Here is a 25,106-nt window from a genome sequence, read left to right on the forward strand (position 1 = left end):
TACTAAAACCCCAATTGGCCCTGAAAGGAGGTCTCTTTAAATAGAAAATCCACCAGCTAATATAGGTCAAGAAACCACTTTGCTCAAGCAATGAAACATTTATAGCATTTCTCCCCTGTACAAATTCTTGCATGCTGGAAAAGGTGGTGATTCTGGCTGAAGGCTTTCCCACATTCATTACTTTTATAAGGTTTCTCTCCAGTATGAATTTGAATTACATCATGAGAAAGCTAGTTTCATGACTCTTTTGGAATAGTTGTGGTCTTGCATATGAAAATTAAATTAATCTGTAGCTTAAAGCGTAATGGTCAAGAAATCATATGTGCAAGTTCTTTGTGAACATTAAAGTGTTATGCAGATATAAGATACGATCATCCCAAATATCACCTCAGACTGAGCTTGTTCAAGGAAAGAACTGTGTCTTATTATTTTTTCATACCAGCTTTAGTTCCTGGCACAAAATAGAAATCATCCATGTTTTTGGCTGAACAAATAAACACTGAAAGTAGTAAGGTAATATCTAAAGCTAAAAGAATATTTAGGAATAACAATTATAACAAAAGAAGTATTTGTGTCCTACAATCTTGGTCATTAAAACTGAGGGCATCAGGGTGGATGGAGGGAATCAATAGATAGAGGGAATCAGTCAGATAGAGCCTCACCCAGGAGGCCCCACAAGGCTGGAAGAGAGTCAAAGGAGATCAAAGTATTAGACCACAGACAGAGATCCTAGAGAGACCCAACCCAAAGTTGTGAGCTTCCTTCAGGCAATCTGAGTTTGGGGGAAATTCCCCTATCTCTAAAACGAGTAGGAGGGGAAAAACTAAATCTCAGACCCAAAAGAAGTCATTAGTGACCTGCAAACCAACAGAGCCACCCAAGCACAGAGGCACAAGATAAGAAATCAATTTTTGGAATCCCCACACGACAGGGCTGATTTAATATGAACCTGTTACATGAACGAGAGGATGGGAGTTTATTATGATGGTGTCCCTGACCTAGAAGAATCAGCAATAACAGCAATCAAGAAGTGATCGTTCACAGTGAGAAAGCCATGAGAACATTGGCTGAAACCCTGGGCAATATCAAGGGCCCCGCAGGGGTAGCAGGGACAAGGTGTTTGGTCCTTAGTTTTCTCATCTGTGGATCTTATCTGAATGATCAGAGTCATCCAGAAAATGGAAAAGAGTGTGAATCTCCCGTTCTTGTATTACTAAGTATTAAGTATTACTTCCTGTATTACTCAAAATGCCTTATTTTTCTAGAATTCCAACTCTCTCAGCACTTACAAGTGCCACACCTTCTCCTAACGCCACACACAAGGCAGTGATAGTTTTGCTCTTTTTTTATTTTAATTGAAATGAACACTTGGCCTCTTGAGATGAATGAACTTACTCATTACCAATCAGGAATTATTATTTTTTTTTAAAGATTTTATTTATTTATTTGACAGAGAGAAATCACAAGTAAGCAGAGAGGCAGGCAGAGAGAGAGGAGGAAGCAGGCTCCCCGCTGAGCAGAAAGCCCGATATGGGGCTCGAACCCAGGACCTGGGATCATGACCTGAGCCGAAGGCAGCGGCTTAACCCACTGAGCCACCCAGGCGCCCCGCAGGAATTATTTTTAAAATGACTTTCCGATGTCATCTGGTTGATGACACATAAAAAAGCAAGCAGTTCTCTAAGCCCATTGGGTAGGGATTATGTATGGTAAATGTAGCAATTGCTCCTCTTTGGCTGTTCTATGTGTCCAATAGAAGAGCAGCTGCACCATTTGTCATCTGGTATTATACAAGAAGGGGTTTTGTCTGGAAACAACGACACAGAATAGACATTTCCTACTTTGGAAATGAATTTCTCACATTGGCTTTGAGGTGCGTGTGGATAAATGATTTTGGATCGCCTCAGAATTTCCCTGCTGACGGGAGACCATTGCGTGTTGACAACATCTGGTATCCTTGATAGCATCCCTCAGTGCCCATGCATTCATGCTCGGGGGCAGTCATGGAGCCCCAAGGTGCCTGCCAAATGAACAGGTCACACTTGCAATGCCCATACATGGTTCAACTCTGCAGAGTTTGCTTTCCTGGAACACTTCCATTCTTGGCTATTATCAGAATTTAATTACCAGCGGGCACTGCATCCTAAAAGTTGAAACCTGCAGCTAATTTTAAGACTACGAGAAGCCTTGGCATTACCCAGGAAGGCCCCTTTACCTGAAGTCACTAAAATAGCTGCAAGGATCTCAGGTGAGTATTCGCAGTAAGAGAAAAGAATGTGTGGCGGCCACATTAGGAGTGGTATGGGGAAGCCCGCCTCTGGTTCTTGGAAAATAAAACAAACACAGCAGGCCCCTTTGTGAACAGCAGCGTGGAGTAAACCGACGACTCCGCCTCTGCCTTTAGAAAATGTTTTGTGGCACCATTATAGAACTCTTTTCAGGCTTCCTGTTATAAATTCTGATGAGAGAAATGAAAGCATCATTTCCTGACAGGTTAGGAGGTGCCCAAGGCACACAGACAGGACAGGCTGCCTTTAGTCTTATTTCTTATCTTCCACCAGGTTGTCTGTGCAACTCCTGCCGAACACATCTTATACTCTTTTCTTTCCCAACACTTGCTTCTTTTGATTTCTGCCCAATTAAATGATAGTCCTACCTCACCTCACAACTTCCACCTTTCTAGATCTTACCAGTCCTTTGCTTTGAGTCTTCACTGTACCTAGCTCCTTCTGAATGCCACGGCCCAAAGTGTTCACCCTTTTATGAAAACCTCAAGTTCTTATCATCTGGCAATTCTCATGTAATGGCGTGGGTGGCAATTTGTTCACATGGACAACTAGTGACTGAGACAGCTAGCCTGGGGAAGTGAAAAGTGCACTGGGTTAAGAATCAAACAGCCTGTACTTTTGTTCCAGCTCAGCCACAAATGTGACCTTAGACAATTAAGTTAATGTCATCACGTTTCTGTTAGCTCACCCTGAAAATGAAATGATGGGACCAGATAATCTCTTTTTCCCTTTCTAACCTTAGGACACCATGAATTGGGCTTATTAATGGCAAAGAATGCAGGTATCATTTTGTTGTTGTTGCTATAATGCATAATATTTAGTATTAGTCATTTACAAAGAAGGGGCTTAAAAATAGCACATGCTATGTGCCAGACACTCTTCCCATCCAGTTTTGTCTCCCAGTATTCCCAAACCCTCTTGCCCAGGATTACATAAGTGTTGATGCATTAAAGAGATAAAATAGAATTGTGCTAGGACAGAAAAAAGATTCTGCAGGAGGTGAATTTTTAAATGAACCTTAAGGGAAGTAAGGCATAATCTGTCAGAGAGAGGTGGGAGACATAATATATGCAAAGAAAGAAATGAGTCAACCATGTGCTGGGACAAACAACACACAGATTGGAATGACAGATATGAATTATAATAGTGAAGGCTACAGATATTAATCCAAAGTTTAGAATATCAGGCTATGGTATTTATGTGTGATGGGTCAGGCAACACAGAGTCTCATGAACAAGGAAAGCAACTGAATAAACTGTATCTTTTTCCTCAGCTTTACTGAGATATTATTGATATATGACATATGTAAGCTTAAGGTGTGCAACACGATGATGATACATTTATATACTGGGAAATGTTGCTCACCATAGAGTTAGTTAATACTTCCATCTCCTCATGTAATTGCCATTTTATAGCAATAATGTTAAAGATTTCTCTCTTGACAATTTTCAAGTATATAATACAGTACTGGTCATGATAGCATGCTGTAGATTAGATCCCCAGAATGTATTCATCTTACACTTAAAAGTTTGAACCTTTTGACCAGTATCTCCCCATTCTCCTACCCTTCAGCCCCTGATAAGCACTATTCTATTCCCTATTCCCATGGGTTATGGGGAAACTATATCTTAAGAATAGGATTCCTGCCTGTAGCATGATGGCATATCAATTGGGAGTGACAGAGGCTAGGAAGGGAGACTGTGTGATATGATGGGAAGACAGTGGAAGAAGAGCTGGAGGGAAAGATGTGGGGAGAGCATGTCTCAATGATGCTTTCACTGTTGTAGGGATATTAACAGATGTGCTACAAAATGAACACTACCACCACCAAAACCAACAAAAATTTATGCGGGTAAGCACTGTGGTAAAATAAGTTTGAGAAACAGTAGTCCAAAATAAAATACATTTCTTTTCTGCAGGACTTTCCAGAGCCTGATGTAGGCTGTGATTCTCCAAGAAGTAGACATGTTGGACCTAAGATTCCTCCTTCTTTTTCCCCATGGCATCTCTTAGAACTAGTGTTTTGTGGCACATAAGTTTTAAAACGAGTTTCTCAGAAAAAGGGAGAACTTAAGCATTTATTAACACATAATATATTATTTGTTTCAGGGGCACAGGTTTGTGAATCATCAGTCTTACATAATTCACAGCACTCATCACAGCACATACCCTCCCCATGGGGTGGGAGGGATAGGGTAGCTGGGTGATGGACATTGCGAAGGGTATGTGCTATTGTGTAATTGTGTAAGACTGATGAATCACAGACCTGTACCCCTGAAACAAATAATACATTATTTGTTAAGAAAGGAAGCAAGAAAGAAAGAGAGAAAGAAAAGAATGGAAAGAACATAAAAAAGCCCAGAATGTCTGAATATATGTATATTGTATGTAGGTAGACAGAATAGATATATAAATCAAAAGTTTGGGTAAAGGACAGATGAAAAGAGAATAAAATTTGGATTTTAAAAAAGGTAGGTTTTTGTGTATGGAGATAGTATGAAGCCCTGGGGCCTCTAGGACCTCCCTCTGCAACAAGGAGACAATAAAAGAGAAGCTGGAGGAACGGATGTTGGGAGAGCATCTCTTAATGCCGCTCTTGCTATTCTAGGGATATTGGTTTATGTTTGTTTCAATCAAAGGACTCAGGGGTTCTCCTTCTTTATTATGCCCCCTGAAGAACCAAGGTCTTTCAATGGTTTACAATTCTAAAAGTGTGTTGTCAGTGTGAGGACACAATGCAGACACAGGTGACAGATTGACCAAGTCATCCATCTACTAACATTAAGCTGTGCGAGACCAAGGATCTATGTTTCCTCAGTTCACTGCTGTGTCACCAGCATCTAGAACCATTCTTCACTCGCAGCAGGTATGAGTTATAGTGGGTGACAGGGGTGTGGCCTAGATTTCCCACCTGCCTTCAGGACAAAGTGCTGGGGGTAGAGCTCACAGATGGGTCTTATTCCAGAAATTGCCCTAATTGAGGAGAGCTGAGTGGCCCAAGGTTTTGTCCTCTTTCCAGAGGTATAGAGAACCAGCACTCTTACATGAAGGTGGGATGACCATAAAGGGCTATCCTGACTCCAGTTTCCTCTGGGATTGACTGAAGCTTTGCTATGACTAGATCACAGGCCAGCTCTGCCCCCTCTCTAAACCTACATCCATCCCTGCTCACAGGTATTAATCCCAAAGGCTCCTGTCAATAAGTGATCCATCTGAATGTCTGCTTCATGGGGGACCTGACCCAAGACACTAATAAATGAGTAAACAAACATATCTTCTATATACCTAGCACTCCTAGTGCTGAAATAGAGATGTGAACAAGACAAAGAACATCTCTAATCTCAGGTAGCTTTCATTATAAAGGGGGGACATGACCAAGTGTGATTTTAGGTAGTGAGGAGGACAATGAATAAATGAGGTGATGTGATAGAGAGGGATTAAAGGTACAAGGGCTTCTTCCAACGGTCTTCTTCAAAAGGTCTCTCTCATTAAGTGTTGTTTGAGCTGAAACCTGAATAATAAAAGGTAGACTTATGAAGATGTGGTGAGAGTGTTTCCGGTAGAAGGCAAGGCTAGTGCAAAGGCCCTGAGGCAGGGATGAAGTTGGCAGAGTTGAACATAAAGGTCAGTACGTCTGTAGCAGCAAATAAGCAAAGGAGAAACAGGATAATGCTGGAGAGGTAGGTTAAAAATCAATCACATAGGACATTGTAGATTAGAAAGGATTCATATAAAATAGTAGGACGCAACTCCACTATATAACTGAGCCTTTAACTCAAGGTTTTATAACTGTCACTTTTCTCGCTTGATAATCCTTTTTTGTTTCACTAGTCTAGAGAGAGTTTTTTTTCTTCAGACTCCTCTTAATATGTTATATCTTTATTCAGTCTGGCTTCTGATGTCCCCCTACATATTCCATCAGAAAAAATCAAAACATGGCAAAACCCCAACTGAGGACAGAGTGAAAGCTTTCCCTGGGATCACATGTGGTTGGGTTAGGGGTAGAGGGTGAGCGATTACTTCCCATGCCAGGGTAGCAGAACACAAACTTCCACCCTGTAAAAGCCACCACTATAATTATGTACCCAGCGTATTTCAAATTAAAAAAAAAGAGTGAGAAGAAGCTAGAGAAAGATAATTTATCAAGAACCAGAATTAACCTATTACCACAATTAAGTACTAATTGATTCTGAGCTCATGATTACCCAAGGTAAAAAAAGCAGTGTCACGGGACCTCTTTATCTAGTAGAAGGAAAGATGAGTTTTTGAGGTGAGAACAACTTTTTTATAGGTTTTAAAATCAAGGAGGAAATTATTCATATGGATCCTAACTGCAGAGACTCTGAGATGGACAATATCTGTTTGCAAAAACATTTCATGTGTGTTTCAGATGTCCATTTCTTATGTCAAGTCTTGATTTAAAAAAACCAAAATCATGGTCTGTAACTGTGGTTAAGTGAGGACATTTGGACAGGGCAGTGGTTTATGTGATCCAAATGTATTATAGTTGTTGATCAGAATATTATCAGATGGACAGGTAGTATTTTCTTTGGTGGTTTGCAAATATCATTCATTTTTTAATCAAGGTTTTGACAGTAGGTTAAGATTGGGATTTCTGAAAAGTATCTCAACTACAGACAGTCCATCTTACTTGAATTGAGATCTGTAGGATATTCATATTCCAATTGGTGAATTCACACCTGAAAAAGACAATACTCCACGACACCATCTTACAATAATCTTCCTTAATAACAATCCCTTCTGGAGATATGTTCAGAGGCCCAGGACCATTCACATACTTGGTGTTCTCTGGTCCTGTAGGCTCAGGCTTCCTAAACAAAATTCTTTTACTTTTAGTGCCTAAACTTCTAACGTATTTCACATTCTATAGTCAATATATATGGCATTGATGCCTGGCCTTATTACTTTTTTCTGTCAAGTTATCATTACATTACCAGGAGGGAAAAAAAAAGAAAGAAACAAGGGTTTACAGTAGAACCTGTATCAGAAGAATGAGAAAGGTGTTCAGTACAATAAAATCACATTAAAACTGTGTGGTAAATCCTCCTCCCTTTAAAGTTGTTTGTGTGATAAATAATGCTATCCAACAGAAGGTTATGAACCATGTTACGTAATTTAAAATTTTCTAGCAGCCATATTTAAAAAAAATAAAAAGAAGCCAGTGAAACTAATTTTAATAATATATTCAATATGTAACTAAAATCAAAAGCGTTCTTAATAAGGTCACTCAAAACCTAGTGTGTACTTTACTTTTACAACATCTTAATGCATTCTACCCACATTTTAATGTACCACTGGCTACCATATTGGAAAGCCTAAATCTGTAATGTAGCACATGTCTTTCAGGAAGCTTTTTTGGTGAACCTCTACCAACAGTACTGAAAATCATTAAGAATGAATAGTTATTACTAAGAAATCAATATTCAAATCTAAGTAAATATCTTCCATGTAGAGAGAATTAGAGAATTAATTAATATATTGATTGATTACACTGTTTATTCAACAAATATTTACTGAATCCTGAAAATATGTTGGGTAAGTTGTTTCTAGATCTTTTGAAGGCACAGTCAACAGTTACTTCCTGACTGTCATACAAAATAACAATCATCTTTGCCTCTTCTGAGTAAATAAATATGATACTTCAATCTTCCTTGTTCTGTTTAGAAGGGAAAAAGGGGGGTTCCGAAGGCTCTGAAGCTTGCTGGGTATCAGATTAGAAGCAGGAACCTGAGAGCAGGCAAAGGAATGATTCACAGAATGGAATACTAGGAATGATTCCATGTACTGTAAGACTTAGGAGAGGCCGCAATGTCACCGAGATCGAACAGTGCCTAGGGGTCCAAGAAAAAATGTAACAGATAACTTTTATAACATGCTGCTATTTTAATTGTGGAAGAAATTATACATGACTTGGAAATCACAGAAAAAAAAGAAAAGAAAAAAGAATTGCTCATCATTCAACAACTTACATGTATTTCCATTCCACATCTTGAAATATTTCCTTTCATCCACATCTACTCCCCCCAAACCCAATGTCCCAAGTGGCACATGTCTGAAGCACGACAAAATGTTACACTTTTTATATCTAACTGTTCAGAATGTGAGCCCTCACCCTCACCCCCACCAGCTTAAGGCCCAAGAACTATCTGCATTCAGGGGACTCCTGGAAGATTTTCCTGGCATGTCTCAGGAACAGGCCAGCTTCCGCCCCGTTCAGTGTCTCCATGCTGGCTCCCACCTTGCCACTTCACTGTGTCTCAAAGCCCACCATGCTTGTGACATCTCTGCTCTTCAGGGACACCAGTCTGTAGCAAATATATCCTCAATCTAGCCCAGTGGGGGCTTCTGCATATTCCAGCCTTCAGCTGCTACTAGATGTGGTGACTCTATAGAGACTAATTCACAGCCATTCTCCTTCCTTCTGTGGTAGGGACTATTTCAAACATCAGCCATCAGAACTCCCTAAGCATTCCACATCTTACAGGTTAGGCTCACCTTAACCCCATGTTCAGATCCAGAATTAGCTTCTTCCCAAGATGGCTGACAGTGGGAGCATGTGTTCCTTTATGGAACATGACTTTCAGACAAGGATGTGGTCTGGCCCTGTGACCTTAAGGAAATAATCATAGCCACCCAATAATGTACTTCTTAAAGCCTGGGCTAGAGTCTTTTTCTTGTTTTGTTTTGTTTTCTTTTCTTCATTCTTTCTCTCTCTTCCTTCTTCCCTTCCTTCTTTCTTTCCTTCCCTCTTTCCTTTTTTCCTTCCTACCTTTCCTCCTTTTTTTGGTCTCTCTTTCCCATCTTTTTTCCTCCCTTACTTTTTCCCATTTATAATTTCATTTATCTAAAATGGTATTTAAAATATCTTCCTGTTATAAAAGTACAATATGTTCCCATTGTAAAAAAAATAATAATAATAATAATGAGGAAATCCAAGTTAACAACAAAAAAGAAAACAAACAGACTCGTAAACTCACCACTTCAGAGTTTTGCCAATCTAACACATTGATATATCTTAAGAAGTATCTTAAAGCTAAAGTAACCTCAAGTATGAGACTCAGGCTACCCTAGACAGGAGAATGCTCCATTTGAATTAATATAATAGACTAAAAGGGTGAACCTAGGTGGCTCAGTCACTTAGGTGTCCAACACTTAATTTCAACTCAGGTCATAATCTCAGGGCCCTGAAATCTGGCTCTATGTCCAGCTCCTTGCTCAGCACAGAGTCTGCTTGAGATCCTCTCTCATTTTCCCTCTGTCCCTCCCATCACTTGCATGCTCTCAATCTCTCTCTCTCTAATAAATAAATGTATCTTTAAAAACTTGACTAAGAGGGGAAATTCTAATAAAAATCTGGAGAAAATCTGAGGGATAAACTAAACTATGATTGATAATAGCTTATTATTATCAATTAGTATTATCCAGTAAGTTCTAAAGTATAGCTGGGATTTATTTATATAAAAGTATATTTGTTGGGAGGGGTCAAGATGGCGGAGAAGTAGCAGGCTGAGACTACTTCAGGTAGCAGGAGATCAGCTAAATAGCTTATCTAAAGATTGCACACACCTACAAATCCAACGGGAGATTGAAGAGAAGAAGAACAGCAATTCTAGAAACAGAAAATCAACCACTATCTGAAAGGTAGGACTGGCGGAGAAGTGAATCCAAAGCATAGGGAAGATAGACCGCGGGGGGAGGAGACGGCTCCCGGCGAGCGGCGGAGCAACAGAGCACAAAATCAGGACTTTTCAAAGTCTGTTCCGCTGAGGGACATCGCTCCAGAGGCTTAACTGGGGTGAAGCCCAGGCGGGGTCAGCGCGGCCTCAGGTCCCACAGGGTCACAGAAGGATCAGGGGTGTCTGAGTGTCGCAGAGCTTACCAGTATTAGAACGGGGAAGCCGGCTGCAGAGACAGAGCCGAGGAGTGAGCTCTAAACTCGGGGTTACCTTGAACCAGTTGCAGGCTCGGTCAGCTCGGAGCGCGGCCGGAGGCCAGGGTGACGGGAGTCATTGGGCACTGTTCTCTGAGGGCGCACTGAGGAGTGGGGCCCCGGGCTCTCGGCTCCTCCGGCCGGAGACCGGGAGGCCGCCATCTTCATTCCCGCCCTCCGGAACTCTATGGAAAGCGCTCAGGGAACAAAAGCTCCCGAAAGCAAACCCAGCAAACCCGAGCGGATTACTCAGCCCGGCCCCGGGTAAGGGCGGTACAACTCCGCCTGGGGCAAAGACGCTTAAGAATCACTACAACAGGCCCCTCCCCCAGAAGATCAACGAGAAACCCAGCCAGGACCAAGTTCACCTACCAAGGAGTGCAGTTTCAATACCAAGGAGAGCGGCGGAATTGCAGAGGAGAAGAAAGCAAAGCACGGAACTCATGGCTTTCTCCCCATGATTCTTTAGCCTTGCAGTTAATTTAATTTTTTCTTCTTTTTCAATTTTTTTTTCTCTTCTTCTGCTAAATCTTTTTAACTTTTACCGTTTTCTTTTTTAACGTTTTTTTTAAATAGTTTATCTAATATATATATATATATTTTTTTTCCTTTTTATATTTTTTCTTTATCGGCTTTCTTATTTTAATAGTTTCTTTCTTTTTTTTTTTTCTTTCTGAACCCCTTTTTATCCCCTTTCTCCCCCCTCACGATTTGGGATCTCTTCTGATTTGGCTAAAGCATATTTTCCTGGGGTTGTTGCCACCCTTTTAGTATTTTACTTGCTCCTTCATATACTCTTATCTGGACAAAATGACAAGGCGGAAAAATTCACAACAACAAAAAAAGAACAAGAAGCAGTACCAAAGGCTAGGGACCTAATCAATACAGACATTGGTAACATGTCTGATATAGAGTTCAGAATGACGATTCTCAAGGTTCTAGCCGGGCTTGAAAAAGGCATGGAAGATATTAAAGCAACCCTCTCGGGAGATATAAAAGCCCTTTCTGGAGAAATAAAAGAACTAAAATCTAACCAAGTTGAAATAAAAAAAGCTATTAATGAGGTGCAATCAAAAATGGAGGCTCTCACTCCTAGGATAAATGAGGCAGAAGAAAGAATTAGCGATATAGAAGACCAAATGACAGAGAATAAAGAAGCTGAGCAAAAGAGGGACAAACAGCTACTGGACCACGAGGGGAGAATTCGAGAGATAAGTGACACCATAAGACGAAAAAACATTAGAATAATTGGGATTCCAGAAGAAGAGGAAACAGAGAAGGGAGCAGAAGGTACGTTGGAGAGAATTATTGGAGAGAATTTCCCCAATATGGCAAAGGGAACAAGCATCAAAATCCAGGAGGTTCAGGGACGCCTGGGTGGCTCAGTTGGTTAAGCAGCTACCTTCGGCTCAGGTCATGATCCCAGCGTCCTGGGATCGAGTCCCGCATCGGGCTCCTTGCTCGTCGGGGAGCCTGCTTCTCCCTCTGCCTCTGCCTGCCATTCTGTCTGCCTGTGCTCGCTCTCTCTCCCTCGCTCTCTCTGACAAATAAATAAATAAAATCTTAAAAAAAAAAAATCCAGGAGGTTCAGAGAACCACCCTCAAAATCAATAAGAATAGGTCCACACCCCGTCACCTAATAGTAAAATTTACAAGTCTTAGTGACAAAGAAAATACACTGAAAGCAGCCCGGGAAAAGAAGTCTGTAACGTACAATGGTAACAATATTAGATTGGCAGCAGACTTATGCACAGAGACCTGGCAGGCCAGAAAGAGCTGGCATGATATATTCAGAGTACTAAATGAGAAAAACATGCAGCCAAGAATACTATATCCAGCTAGGCTATCATTGAAAATAGACGGAGAGATTAAAAGCTTCCAGGACAAACAAAAACTAAAAGAATTTGCAAATACCAAACCAGCTCTACGGGAAATATTGAAAGGGGTCCTCTAAGCAAAGAGAGACCCTAAAAGTCGTAGATCAGAAAGAAACAGAGACAATATATACCATACAGTCACCTTACAGGCAATACAATGGCACTAAATTCATATTTCTCAATACTTACCCTGAATGTTAATGGGCTAAATGCCCCAATCAAAAGACACAGGGTATCAGAATGGATAAAAAAACAAAACCCATCTATATGTTGCCTACAAGAAACTCATCTTAAACCCGAAGACACCTCCAGGTTTAAAGTGAGGGGGTGGAAAAGAATTTACCATGCTAATGGACATCAGAAGAAAGCAGGAGTGGCAATCCTTATATCAGATCAATTAGATTTTAAGCCAAAGACTATAATAAGAGATGAGGAAGGACACTATATCATACTCAAAGGAACTGTCCAACAAGAAGATCTAACAATTTTAAATATCTATGCCCCTAACGTGGGAGCAGCCAACTATATAAACCAATTAATAACAAAATCAAAGAAACACATCGACAAGAATACAATAATAGTAGGGGATTTTAACACTCCCCTCACCGAAATGGACAGATCATCCAAGCAAAAGATCAACAAGGAAATCAAGGCCTTAAATGACACACTGGACCAGATGGACATCACAGATATATTCAGAACTTTTCATCCCAAAGCAACAGAATACACATTCTTCTCTAGTGCACATGGAACATTCTCCAGAATAGATCACATTCTTGGTCCTAAATCAAGTCTCAACCGGTATCAAAAGATTGGGATCATTCCCTGCATATTTTCAGACCACAATGCTCTAAAGCTAGAACTCAATAACAAGAGGAAATTTGGAAAGAACCCAAATACATGGAGACTAAACAGCATCCTTCTAAAGAATGAATGGGTCAACCAGGAAATTAAAGAAGAATTGAAAAAATTTATGGAAACAAATGATAATGAAAACACAACGGTTCAGAATCTATGGGACACAACAAAGGCAGTCCTGAGAGGAAAATATATAGCGGTCCAAGCCTTTCTCAAGAAACAAGAAAGGTCTCAGGTACACAACCTAACCCTACACCTAAAGGAGCTGGAGAAAGAACAAGAAAGAAACCCTAAACCCAGCAGGAGAAGAGAAATCATAAAGATCAGAGCAGAAATCAATGAAATAGAAACCAAAAAAAAAAAACAATAGAACAAATCAATGAAACTAGGAGCTGGTTCTTTGAAAGAATTAATAAGATTGATAAACCCCTGGCCAGACTTATCAAAAAGAAAAGAGAAAGGACCCAAATAAATAAAATCATGAATGAAAGAGGAGAGATCACAACGAACACCAAAGAAATACAGACAATTATAAGAACATACTATGAGCAACTCTATGCCAACAAATTTGACAATCTGGAAGAAATGGATGCATTCCTAGAGACATATAAACTACCACAACTGAACCAGGAAGAAATGGAAAGCCTGAACAGACCCATAACCAGTAAAGAGATTGAAACAGTCATCAAAAATCTCCAAACAAACAAAAGCCCAGGGCCAGATGGCTTCCCGGGGGAATTCTACCAAACATTTAAAGAAGAACTAATTCCTATTCTCCTGAAACTGTTCCAAAAAATAGAAATAGAAGGAAAACTTCCAAACTCATTTTATGAGGCCAGCATCACCTTGATCCCAAAACCAGACAAGGATCCCATCAAAAAAGAGAACTACAGACCAATATCCTTGATGAACACAGATGCAAAAATTCTCGCCAAAATACTAGCCAATAGGATTCAACAGTACATTAAAAGGATTATTCACCACGACCAAGTGGGATTTATTCCAGGGCTGCCAGGTTGGTTCAAATCCGCAAATCAATCAATGTGATGCAACACATTAATAAAAGAAAGAACAAGAACCATATGATACTCTCCATAGATGCTGAAAAAGCATTTGACAAAGTACAGCATCCCTTCCTGATCAAAACTCTTCAAAGTGTAGGGATAGACGGCACATACCTCAATATTATCAAAGCCATCTATGAAAAACCCACCGCAAATATCATTCTCAATGGAGAAAAACTGAAAGCTTTTCTGCTAAGGTCAGGAACACGACAGGGATGTCCGTTATCACCACTGCTATTCAACATAATACTAGAAGTCCTAGCCTCAGCAATCAGACAACAAAAGGAAATTAAAGGCATCCAAATCGGCAAAGAAGAAGTCAAACTATCACTCTTCGCAGATGATATGATACTATATGTGGAAAACCCAAAAGACTCCACTCCAAAACTGCTAGAACTTGTACAGGAATTCAGTAAAGTGTCAGGATATAAAATCAATGCACAGAAATCAGTTGCATTTCTCTACACCAACAAGACAGAAGAAAGAGAAATTAAGGAGACCATCCCATTTACAATTGCACCCAAAACTATAAGATACCTAGGAATAAACCTAACCAAAGAGGCTAAGAATCTATACACAGAAAACTATAAAGTACTCATGAACGAAATTGAGGAAGACACAAAGAAATGGAAAAATGTTCCATGCTCCTGGATTGGAAGAATAAATATTGTGAAAATGTCTATGCTACCTAAAGCAATCTACACACTTAATGCAATTCCTATCAAAGTACCATCCATTTTTTTTCAAAGAAATGGAACAAATAATCCTAAAATTCATATGGAACCAGAAAAGACCTTGAATACCCAAAGGAATATTGAAAAAGAAAGCCAAAGTTGGTGGCATCACAATTCCGGACTTCAAGCTCTATTACAAAGCTGTCATCATCAAGACAGCATGGTACTGGCACAAAAACAGACACATAGATCAATGGAACAGAATAGAGAGCCCAGAAATGGACCCTCAACTGTATGGTCAACTCATCTTCGACAAAGCAGGAAAGGATGTCCAATGGAAAAAAGACAGCCTCTTCAATAAATGGTGTTGGGAAAATTGGACAGCCACATGCAGAAAAATGAAATTGGATCATTTCCTTATACCACACATGAAAATAGACTCAAAATGGATGAAGGATCTCAATGTGAGAAAGGAATCCATCAAAATCCTTGAGGAGAACACAGGCAGCAACCTCTTCGACCTCAGCCGCGGCAACATCTTCCTAGGAACATCACCAAAGGCAAGGGAAGCAAGGGCAAAAATGAACTATTGGGATTTTATCAAGATCAAAAGCTTTTGCACAGCAAAGGAAACAGTTAACAAAACCAAAAGACAACTGACAGAATGGGAGAAGATATTTGCAAATGACATATCAGATAAAGGGCTAGTGTCCAAAATCTATAAAGAACTTTGCAAACTCAACACCCAAAGAACAAATAATCCAATCAAGAAATGGGCAGAGGACATGAACAGACATTTCTGCAAAGAAGTCATCCAGATGGCCAACAGACACATGAAAAAGTGCTCCACATCACTCGGCATCAGGGAAATACAAATCAAAACCACCATGAGATATCACCTCACACCAGTCAGAATGGCTAAAATTAACAAGTCAGGAAATGACAGATGCTGGCGAGGATGCGGAGAAAGGGGAACCCTCCTACACTGTTGGTGGGAATGCAAGCTGGTGCAACCACTCTGGAAAACAGCATGGAGGTTCCTCAAAATGTTGAAAATAGAACTACCCTATGACCCTGCAATTGCACTGCTGGGTATTTACCCTAAAGATACAAACGTAGTGATCCGAAGGGGCACGTGCACCCGAATGTTTATAGCAGCAATGTCTACAATAGCCAAACTATGGAAAGAACCTAGATGTCCATCAACAGACGAATGGATAAAGAAGATGTGGTATATATACACAATGGAATACTATGCAGCCATCAAAAGAAATGGAATCTTGCCATTTGTGACGACGTGGATGGAACTAGAGGGTATCATGCTTAGCGAAATAAGTCAATCAGAGAAAGACAACTATCATATGATCTCCCTGATTGAGGGAGAGGAGATGCAACATGGGGAGTTAAGGGGGTAGGAGAAGAGTAAATGAAACAAGATGGGATTGGGAGGGAGACAAACCATAAGTGACTCTTAATCTCACAAAACAAACTGAGGGTTGATAGGGGGAGGGGGGTTGGGAGAGGGGGGGTGGGGTTATGGACATTGGGGAGGGTATGTGCTATGGTGAGTGCTGTGAAGTGTGTAAACCTGGCGATTCGCAGACCTGTACCCCTGGGGATAAAAATATATGTTTATAAAAAATAAAATTAAAAAAAAAAAGTTTATTTGTTAAAACAATTTCTTTTGCTGTTTTATTAAAGGAATTTTAAATTTTAAGAATTTATCAGTATGTTAGACTACCAAAACTATCACCAGAAAATGATCTAAAAAAAGAGAAAGAATTTGAACTTGAACCCCTAAACTATCCATTAGAACTAGTAACATCATATCTACATTTGGAAAATGTGGACCTCTGCCAGGATTTTTCAGCTATTACCATTTCTTTTTCCTTTCTTTTATGAGCTAGCAAAAATAACACAAAAATGGGGAATCAAAACATCTATAATCTAGCCCTATCTTATTATCTGGCATCTTTTCCTTGATGTCAAATGGGAATGAGAAAATCTGTCCTAGAAAATTTTGCAAGAATAAAATGAGATATCTGATATGCAATAATTCTGAAATGCTAGAGCAATTGTAAAAATATGATTTTTTTAAAAAACATATCTTTTAAGGGCTTATTAAAAAAAACAAGTTATTACCTTCATTACAAATCTTTTTTGGAGAAAATGACACCTAAAGGAAAGAATCACTTTGTACCACTTTGTACCACTTTGTTGGCATCTAGGTGCTTGAGACTGAAGATATGTGAATGATAAGCTCTGTCCTTCTCAAATGCATCTTTAACTCCAGGCTTCTAATATTAAGCTAACACCATTAGCTTAGTTTTAGCTATCATGGTTTTAAAAATGTACAAAACCCTCTTTTGTAAATAACTTAGAATGCCACACTCACACCTTTATCACTGCCACCAATTAATCTTAGAGATGTTTCTCAAGACTTCAGTTATGAAACTTCATACAAAACAAGCAAACAAAAAAAATTGCTTCAAGTCATTTGAAATGAAATGGATTTAGTGTTTCATAAACTTCACAAGAAACTTGACTAAAGAGCTGGTGGCTTCTTCATATCAGGCAGTGGTATATTCAACATTTAGGTGAGCACACGTGATAAAATCCTTTGCAACTCCACTAAACTGTGGACAATGTTAATTCTTTCATGTAACACGCAGGACACACATGCTACCAACTGGCAAAGGAACGAGCATTTAGCAGCTTCACAAATGCCCTTTCTGCTGTTACCCCAGCTCTAAGGCTACTGCGGCAGCAGACGTGTAACTGGGGGCACCTGGCATAGGAGTGGGTGGTGCCTCAGACTGTCAACCCATCACAAACATCTCCAACCGTTTTCTCCCTCCTTCACTGTGTTCATGCCTCAGAGCTCACCACCAGGTTAAAATAACCTCCACCTAGTGCCTTCCCATCATGGATTCTAAAGTTAGGCAGCACAGTGGTGGATATGGTCCAATTTAAAGGATGCCCCAAAGCCCTTTGTTTTCCTTTTCTCTCAGTTTTTCTCTCTCTTTCTTTTATACACACACACACACACGCATGTGTGTGTACACATATGTATATGCACACGCATACACAGGTGTACCCATATACAGAGACACGTGTGCATAACACAGAACCCAGGGTGCTTGCTTTGATTTGCTTCTCTTGTTAGCCAACTCTCTCCTTGGAAACCTAGCTAGAAGGGAATACCAACTAAATGAGGCCTCTCTGACTTCCATGGAAAGAATCATGAAGTCCCAAATAAGAGTCAATTTTTGGAAATGAGAACACCGAGAGCTATGAGCTACTGTAAAATGCGTTTCAGCGGAGCTTCCAGAAAACAAAACAGTTGATAACAATTTGTTTACCAAAACAAAGGTAAAATGCAAGTAATGAACTTGAAGCAACGGTAGGACAAGTCCAACGGAAAAATACTGCTCACCTCCCTCCCTCCTTCACACGCTCTTCTTGCTTTCTGAGTAAAGTTTTATTACCATGGGGACTGTACTAAGAATATATGAGAGAAAGCAAAAGACGGCTGTCACGGGGCAGGGAGGGGGGGTAAATTATCTGGCAGATCTGCATAGAAGTGTTGCTTATAAAAGTGTGGTTGAAGTTGTACCCGGCTAGACAATACGCAATGAAGATTTTTGAGGTTTTCACTTCATTTATTAGCTGCAAGTCTGAATTCATATGAAAGTAATTTGCCCTCTAAACTCCTGTTTCCATATTAATTTTGGCTGAGAAAACTCAGCAGCCACAATATGTAAAAATTTGCTAGATGCTGGAAGAACCTCTTGTAAGTCTTCCTTGACCCCACATCTGTCCCATTGCCCGGCTCCCAGAAATTCATAAGCTGCTTGCTGTGCGTGTCAGAAGCTGTGTCAGATACTTTGGGGGCATCAGTCAGACACATCTCTTATTTTCAGGAAGTTCATAATCTAGAGAGGAGCTGAGAAGATACACAAATAAACATGGTATCACGTAGAAAGCAATATAAGCCCTCGGAGATGGGGCTACAAGAATTAACAGAGGGCACCCCTTCTGAGTAAAGCCCTCAGGAAAACCTTTATGGAGGAAGTAGGCCAAGCCCTGAGAGCGATAGGTCCTGTGTTCCACTCAGAGGGGAGAGAATGAATCAAGCACCCACCACGGTACATATGTCTATACGAAAGCAATTCTGTCTAGCTAAAGCAAATATTATATGAAGACTGTCAAGGAACAATAGTGTGAAATTATAGTTTGAGGACAGATGTGAAGACCCTGAGAGAGATGTAAGGCTGTGTGGACTTTATTCTGAGGGCAGTGGAGACCAGTGAGGGTCAAGAATCCCAAGGAAAGTGGTGGGCCTTAAGAGTTTAAGTTAACAATGATGTTGACACGGAGGAGAGATCCTTCCAAGGTCATTACAAGAATCCACAGGGGAGCATGAGAGTCTCACTGAGAAGGAGTGGAGGGAGAGGAACAGAGTGAGAGACAGAAGAAACAGATCAATGCTGACTGATGCATTTCTTTGGCCTGATGTTCCATGACTCAGAAGCCCAGAGCTAAAGAAACTAACATGTAAGATTTTCTCCAGGCATCTTGGTCTTCTCCAGCCTATTACAAATAGCAGCAGTGATGGGGGTAGCTGAGGAATTTTTCTGGCACCATCTGGGAATTTTTCTTTTGTTCCAAACAAGCTGCTTGTCGATATGCCTGGAGTAGTTAAGGATGAGCAAACAAAAGGGTGGTTCTACTCTCCCAACATAAAGGATAAGGACTGACAGAAAATATGGTGAAGTTGTTTCAAAAGAAAAAAAAAATTACATGGAGTGCCATATCTCACAAATATTTAGACAATGGACATAATCAGAATATTTGCATCTTTCAGAAATAAGGCCCACGTGAATTTCACCAGAGAGAATCAGTCTCCTTTTCATGGCTTCTTAACCATACCAGCAAAATATCAGTAGTGCAAGGGAGGCGGAGTGGGAGACTTTGAGAGCTAGACACAGGCCTAGGTTGATTTAACACACTCAGTCATGATACAGATGTTCTTTTGAAGCATCATCCGAATGTGCCATGAATATAGAAAATACAGTATCTCAAGAGAGTTTTTGCAGTATCTAAACTCGTTTACATCTAAACTCAACTGTATCAGGGGGGAAAAAAAGGTGACACTCTGCTAAATGAAGGATCGTGGTATCTCTTCAGTGGTAGGAACGATCAAGGAACGGGAACCTCTTGGAGATGCCGTCCGCTAGATGCACAGAGCAAGGCAGTTTTTTGTTGGCTCCCCTGGGCTGGTCAGTCACCATGTGAAATCCAAACCAAACAACCTGGAGAGAAAGATTCATGAGGTGTCAAATCAGATGTTTAATTTCCACAGAAAGTATAAGAGGGGAATATTTTAAAATCCTGTTTCACAGCCATAATTCACACTCTTTGTACTTGTATATTCCCACAGGTTTTCAGTCACATGAAGCAAATATGGAATTTAATGAGCTCTACATATAGAGGGAGACAAGAGCAGCCCCCCAAGGTGTCAGCCTTTAAATGATGTAGTGTATCTGGGGAGCAAATGGATAAGTCTAGGACCCCTTTGGCATTCTGTAGCCTGTGCATATTAAAGATGTCACGATGGTGTGACTTTTTACACTACTATTTATGTACGCATGTACATATGCCCATTATGTGCTCGGAGTTTATGTACATAATCATATTTAATCCTTTGAACTACCCTGTGGGGAAGAAATATTACCCGTATCTTGCAATGAGAAACATGAGAAGCACATGAATAGCGTGCAAAAGACAGAGCTGGGATTTGGTGCCTCCACTCACTTGCCCTTAAGGAGCCATCAGCAGATGCTCCCACCTCCTGCTCTCCTCAGACACTGTATTCTCTTCCTACTTTCCTGGTTGATCCTTCTATAGTTCTTTTTCTTTAATTGTCTTTTAAACACAGGTTGTTATAGGTTGAACTGTGTCTTCCTCCAAAATTCCTCCGTAGAATGTCTAACCCTCAGTACCTCAGAATGTGGCCTTATTTGGAGATCGGGCCTTTACAGAGATAACCAAGTTAAAGTGAGGATATAATGTAGGCCCTAATTCAAAAGGACTGAATTTGGTGTCACAGAAGAAAAGTGGACACAGACACAAACAGGGAGAATGTGAACATGACGTGAAGATGAAGGGAGAGATGAAGGTGATGCTTCCATAAGCCAAGGAAATTGCCGCAGATGCAAGGAGAGAGGCCTGGAACAGACAGTTGCTCATGACTCTCAGAAGTAACCAACTCTATTGACACCTTGTTCCTAGACTTCTAGCCTCCAGAGGTGTGAGATAATAAACTTCTGGTGAGCCATCTAGTTCGTGGTACTTTGTCACAGCAGGCCTTACTTAAAGGCCTCTCATGGCAAAAATGAATGCCCACCTCCTCCTCAGGACTGCTTCACTCCTTCCTCTCATATGCCCCCCACACCCTCACCCCACAAAGTAACTAACTCATTATAGTTTCCTGGACACCTCATACCATGTTATGTCTTTTTCCTTAGTTATGGTATTTCCTCTCTCTGGAACACCTCTATCACTATTCCAGCTCAATAATCATCTCCTACAGGAAACCTTCCCTCATTTCCTCTTATGCCCACGGACAAAGAAGAGTTAATCATGCTTTCCTGCATGCTATAGCTGTTTCTTGTATCTGCTCTTATGGTTGTACTTACACCATGGTGTAGCCTCAGTATTATGTGCTTACCTGTCTGTGTCCCTTATTGGGCTGCTAGTCCCTAGAAGGCAGTGCCTACCTTATTCTTCTCTCTATATCCCAGTACTAAGATGGTGCCAGTTTCAGGTCATCCTTGGAAGCCTTATAAAGGTTTCTCCAACTCCCCTCCCCAACTGCAATCAAGGGAACTTTAAATGACACACAGTGAGAGGACACAGAATGATACCCTGATTACACAAGCAGACACGGCTGGTGAGAGAATGTGTCCTTCCAGTGGGGATGGAGATGGAAAAGAAGCATCTATGAAAGCATGAAAAGGAGAAACAAGAAGTGGTGGGGCTGATCTAAGAAGTGTGTAGTAGGGGATCTTAGTTAACAGGCTTGAAATCTTTGCAGACACATGAGGAAAGCCATCTTAAGAGATGGTTGGTTCTGAATACCCTAGCTCTTTGCCATTAAACCTTGTTGCATCTCATTGCTCTTGATCTGCATTCATCCTTGCCAAATGATGTTCTCGTTCCTCCCTGACCCCCAGACAGATGAAGAATGTATTCTGTATGAATGCCATGTGTTTCCAGTCCTTCAGCAGAGATTGCTGGTGACGAGCTGGTAATGTGACTGTGGATTAAGTTTGGCTCCCAGGGAGTCTGACAAGGACAAAAGGCCTGCATCACACCAATGGGAGCCTTCCTCATCTGTCTAACAGATACACTTGTCAATATGAATGAATAAACCGGCATTCTGCAAGCTATCACAGTCCCTCCTGGGTTTTGGTTAGTGTGAGCTAGGGAATCTAATCAATCTTGGTTTGTATTTATTAGGTAAATAATAACATTCTCTGCCAAAACAGCAACACCCTACACACTGACTATTTAACAAGAAAAGTGTCACTTCTCACTCATGACCTCCTGTTGGCTGCAAGTTGGGGTGGGGGAGAACTCTTCCCCCACACGGTCACATAGACCTAGCTCTGAGGACACACTGAGATGTGTCTTCCCTATTAAGCTTGCAATTGTGGAAAGAAAGCAATTTTGTTTTTATGAAGAAGATGAAAGGAGCCTGAGAGACATATACGGGGCAAGACAAAAATGACTTGAGTATCATGATGTATAAGAGAGAAAATAGGGACGCCTGGGTGGCTCAGTTGGTTGGACGACTGCCTTCGGCTCAGTTCATGATCCCGGAGTCCCGGGATCAAGTCCCGCATCGGGCTCCCAGCTCCATGGGGAGTCTGCTTCTCCCTCTGACCTTCTCGCTCATGCTCTCTCTCACTGTCTCTCTCTCAAATAAATAAATAAAATCTTTAAAAAAAAAAAAAGAGAGAGAGAAAATAAAAAGCACAGAGCAGAGAGCCTGATGTGGGCTCGATCCCAGGACCCTGAGATCATGACCTGAGCTGAAGACAGAGGCTTAACCCACTGAGCCACCCAGGCACCCCTAGAATACATATTCATAATCACTATGCTAAGCTGTCTATCACATTCGTTTTATATTTTCAAAACATTAGTCCTGGTTGATCTTGCACCCAAAAGGACATTTAACTGCTTGTCACATTTTTCCAAATGCAATAAATCTGAGATATCAGGTAAAGACTTCTCTACTGCACAAGGCAAAAATCCACAAGACCAAATTCCAGTGTCCATAGTTGGTGGTAATTTGAAAACCAAGAACCCATAAAATGAGACAAAGGGAGCTTTGAAAGAACTGCAGTCTCCGAGATTCTCACTAGCTCTGAAGACTTTGAAGAAGTACGCATTCTCTTCTTTCTATGGACTCTCCTCCCAGCTCTCCAGTCTAGAGCTCTGGCACATGTGCTCACCTGCGTCATATACCCATCGGCTACAAATCCACTCCAGGATCCTCTGGACCACTGACAGGGCCATTTTGGAGTATGATGTTCAATTGTAAGGTGTCGTTCTACAGCAAAGTACAACCTTTTTGAATAACTATTTCATGTTTTACAGATGATTATAAGTTCTCTATCTGAAATCACACCACTCTTTCCCGTTTGCATTGCCTTTCTTAAAGAGGAGAGAAAGGGGGGGCACCTGGGTGGCTCAGTGGTTAAGCCTCTGCCTTCGGCTCAGGTCATGGTCTCAGGGTCCTGGGATCGAGTCCCATATCGGGCTTTCCCCTCTGCAGGGAGCCTGCTTCCTCCTCTCTCTCTCTGCTTGCCTCTCTGCCCGCTTGTGGTCTCTCTCTGTCAAATAAATAAAATCTTAAAAAAAAAAAAAAAAAGAGGAGAGAAAGGGGAATTCCCACAGTGAGGCAGGAATTGCACAAATCCCACAGCCCATCTCTGCCACAGGTCAGTGAGCAACCTTTACTGCTACGTTCTTCATAGGCCCAAGAATTAAATTATCTTTCTGCTAAAACATAATTAGGCTTAATCTCCTCACCAAGAATGTGGACTCTGATCAGAGTGCCAGTTTACTGGGCCTCTTGTGAACACTTTTCATTTTTGTATTTGCTCCTTAGACATGAAAACTGAGGATTAACTGATTCCATTAGCTTTTTCCAAAAATCTATATTTCGTGAAACTATCTAGGTCCATAGCAAAAACTTCTTGGATGAAATAAACTCAGGAAACTCTCTATTTTCTTTTTCCTTTGAAATTTCACAATATACATCATCTTAATAAGGCTCCAGAAACAAAAAAAGAAACCTGATTAATTTTACATAAACTGCTGTTCTCCAAACTAAAATTTGATCAAGGAACCTTTAAGTTTTTCACTATGTATATTATCATACCACAGAACTAGTGTCCTGTTGAGTGTTGAGAAATCTTGTTATTTCTGAAAGAGACTCTCTTTGACGTGAAGAATTTCTCCATGGCCCTTGAAAAGAAGTCACCTTCTCATTGTATAGACCTGGAGACACAATTTGTACTTGTTTGGGGGAGCTGTTAGGCAGGTAATGACCCAGCCCAGAGAAGAAAATGAAGAAACTGTGCGTGAAGATTGGATGTCTCATGTGATCAACATGCGAAGACATGGAAGCATCTCCCTACCTTTCCAGCATCCAGAACTCCTACCACTCAGGAATTCAAGTCCAACTGGAGGAAATAATAGAAGATATTCACATAAAGACCCTCCTTTACAATGTTTACCTTTTACTCAGTCCTCTTTCCTCGAGGTAATTTATTACTGCTGTTACCAATGAAGATGTTACAAAGGATAAAACCCTTGGCTGCCACTTCTCACCCCGGAGCTGTGCAGCATCAAACAAAATGAAATTCTTCTGAAACCGACAGCTGGAAAAAACCCTGTCACCACAGTCACAGCGTCAAGCATAGCATGACACTTCTGTGTGTGTTTCCTCTTTACCTAAGAACTCCTTTGCCAGTGTGGGCCAAAATTTTTTGCCGGCACAGAGGATTAGCTGTACTGTTGAAAAAATTGTAGAGATATTTGGCATGGGATTGTGATTAGAAAAATTTTTCCCCCAAGGACTCTGCACAAAGTATTTTTCTATGAAGGGCTGAAACAGAGTTACTTTTCCTCACATTGGTCATGGAAGAGAATTAGGATGTTAACTGCTGATGCAATTTATACTGCCATTTGATCCCGTAAGTGCTATACAGGACTGGGTTACTCATGGAAAATGCCTTCTGCCAGATCAAACACTCCCCAGGCCAAAGTCACAGGATTCTGACTTTACATGCTCTGCTCTGCTCTGCCTCCATTCATTT

General features: G+C 40.8%; 1 long non-coding RNA gene across 1 annotated transcript in view; it reads right to left on the bottom strand.

The window, feature by feature from the left end:
- Positions 1-2,788: 2,788 nt before the first annotated feature.
- LOC125107685 (uncharacterized) overlaps positions 2,789-25,106 on the bottom strand; it is a 196,520-nt gene continuing 174,202 nt past the window's right edge. The window contains exons 3-4 of the long non-coding RNA XR_007129635.1: positions 19,930-20,027; positions 2,789-2,857 (exon numbers count right to left, since the gene is read on the bottom strand). This is a non-coding gene — a long non-coding RNA (uncharacterized LOC125107685). The remainder of the gene's footprint in view (positions 2,858-19,929; positions 20,028-25,106) is intronic.

Source organism: Lutra lutra, chromosome 8 (genome assembly GCF_902655055.1).
Source record: "Lutra lutra chromosome 8, mLutLut1.2, whole genome shotgun sequence".
Taxonomy (NCBI): Eukaryota; Metazoa; Chordata; class Mammalia; order Carnivora; family Mustelidae; genus Lutra; species Lutra lutra.